This window comes from Rhipicephalus sanguineus, chromosome 7 (assembly GCF_013339695.2).
Source record: "Rhipicephalus sanguineus isolate Rsan-2018 chromosome 7, BIME_Rsan_1.4, whole genome shotgun sequence".
In the NCBI taxonomy this organism is placed as follows: domain Eukaryota; kingdom Metazoa; phylum Arthropoda; class Arachnida; order Ixodida; family Ixodidae; genus Rhipicephalus; species Rhipicephalus sanguineus.
The window spans coordinates 96,993,046-96,995,970 of NC_051182.1; positions in this window are offsets into that span (position 1 = coordinate 96,993,046).

Here is a 2,925-nt window from a genome sequence, read left to right on the forward strand (position 1 = left end):
GCGCGGCCCGCGTGGCTGATCGGGCCGTCGATGATGTCGCCGCTTTGCGGATCAAGGCGAAACTCATAGGTGACGATTAAACTGATTAAACTTCAATAAAAATAGAGTGCCTCGATGCGCGCGCGCGCGGACATCAAGGCACCCTAAATAATAATAAAAAAAAACTATGCGTTTATGCAAATTTTCCTAATCATTCAAAACAAGGAAGGGGAGTTGATCGAAGCACTCGTTTTTTTTTTTTGTTGTTGTTGAACTCAACCATACGAATTAAGCCAACAGAACTTTCTTTCAAGCGAAGCTTCTTGTGAGTTGCCGAATCTCTGGTGACGCCGGTGGCGGCATAGTACGCAACAACCCGGCGAGCGTACAGAAATGCGGCCCTCGAAGTTGCGCCGGTCACATATATGCGTATTTGTGTGCGCCGTTTCCAAACAACTGATGTTATCTCGATCGTGCGCTTGTCGGGGTATAGCCGTACATTTTATTACGGTCCCTAGAACTTTTATCGAAGCGACTTGCCATTTCACGTTGCCACATTTCATTGTTGCCTTTCACTGTTGAATTTAACTGTTTCACGCGTGACCGTTGTTGCCATAGCAACAAAAGCGTTGCACTGCTAAGCACTTGGGTGACGGTCCGATTTCTGGCATGGAGGAAGGAAAAAGTTGCGATAGAAAGAATGAGAGAAAAGTGGTGCGTCAGGCACGCGTGCCCCTATATTTCCGGTAGAAGCGCTCTTGAATTTTTTTTATTTGCGGGACACTGCCGGCTGCCTTTTTGAATCCAGAGCAGGGGCATAGTGATTTCATAAATTAGTCGTTCATTACGTTCATCAGACGTCACGACAGAGCTCATATAAGTTGTACGCATATAAGTTGTCATATAATTGTACGAGTCAGAATAAAATGGTTGCCATTACAATCGGCAAGAGTGACAAAAGTGCACAAGGGGAATGAAACCAGTTTTCACTGTAGTGCCTTCGCAGCTCCACGACCCCAGCAGTCTTTTGTTACCTTCCACTTCCAGGTCTAACTCAATTTTTTAAAACCTTTAGGACCTCAGACGAGAAAACTACATGATTGCGAATGCTTTGGCACAATCACTGAACATGATGGATATTTTGTGACTGCAGATTGTAAAGAGACATAGTCACTGATGGCAAATTCTCTCCTCTGACACAGTTGCTCAGATAACTAAATACATTGAGAAGGGTTTGAACAGTACAGCTAAGTGCTTTTAATTATCGTAAAGCTTCTCGCTTTTTATTTCAGCCTCTGGTGGTTGATGTAATTCCATAGTCGGCTTCGTCTTATTTGCGCCTATCTGGCAAGGCTGCTTGTCCATCTCTGGCTGATATCTGATATTTGCTGTTTCTTTTGCAGCTTCTTCCACATCTGTGAGCATTATATTCAACAGGGCATATTTCATAAGTTCAGGGCATATTTGCGCACTTCCACTGTTGTTAGTCATCCAGTCCAGCGATCTTGCGAAGCTAATGAGTTAAAGGCAATGTTATGGACTTAATAGTACATCAATGCACTGTTTAGAAGAATTACAAACATGGCACCTCTTTTAGAATTTCCCGTCAAACCTTGCACAATTATTTTTCTCCCCTACTCTTTACACTTCACATTCCTTTGGACACCATGCTGATTAACAATTTTTGAAAGCCTGCTAGAGTTTTCCTCGGGGCCGACAACCACTTATGAAGACTGCTTTGATGCAAATTGTGATTAGCTTTTACAATCCCCAGGTGATTATGCACATTTTCTAAAATTTCGAACAAATAAGCAACGGTGGCTAATAGTGTTAAACTGGCAAATGATAGAGGGAATGTTATGGACTGTTACCCAACTAGTGCTCCTTTTGTACGAAAAATATAAAGTGGAGTGCCAACAGAGCGTCGTGTACTGCTCAGCCCCACATTACAACCTTTGCCTATAAAAGGTGAACTATACAATGTTTTTGACAAGGGACACATGGCAAAACAACGTACACAAGGTGCTGTTCAATTTTATTGCTCTGTAGGTCCTCTGTTCGTTTTAGATTATAACAATGGCTTCGGTAACCATTCTTGGGCAGCGCATAAAGACAATACACGCAAAGGAAACGGGACAAGCACTTGTCCCATTTCCTTTGCGTGTATTGTCCCGTTTCTATATGAGAAGTATAGAGAATACAACTGTTTCTTAAGTATCTTCTGCTTGTATCTCAAGCATTTGTTTGACCATGTATTTAGTGATCTTGAGGTGCATTGCGCATGAATTAGTTTCTTTCTACATATAAGTGTACAGTGGGAAAACTGATCGTTCACACTATCACAGTAATAAGATAGCTTATGGGACTTTACGTGCTAGAACCGTCATAAGACTATGTGGCATGCCATAGTGGACTCTGGAATAATTTTGACCGCCTGGGGTTCTTTAACGTGTGCCCAAGTCTAAGTGCACGGGCGTTCTTGCATTTTGACCCCGCCAAAATGCGGCCACCATGGTCAGGAATCGAACTCACACCCCCGAGCTTTGCAGAACACCACCTTACCTGCTTAAGCTACCATGGCGATGTTCACACTACGTGAATTTAAGAGAACACTCTTAACAACTCAGAAGACTATTTGCATTTGTCCATGCATCACTGCATAGAGAGATGCACATTCCATCGTAATGTTAATGACCACTATAGACGTAATGGACAAAAACAAGGGGACACACCAATGTCAGAGGTCATGTACATTGCAGGTAATGGTGATCTGTGAATCAGTCAAACATGAACATACCATCCTGCAGTTCTACTGTCTCGCAAAAGCTGCACACGAAAGGAAGTACACAAATGTGTCCTTCCAAGTTGGTGGCACGAGACACCTGAAATGTCCTTCCATTTTTTAAGTATTACGAAATATGATTAAGGCGACTGACTCGCGGAAGA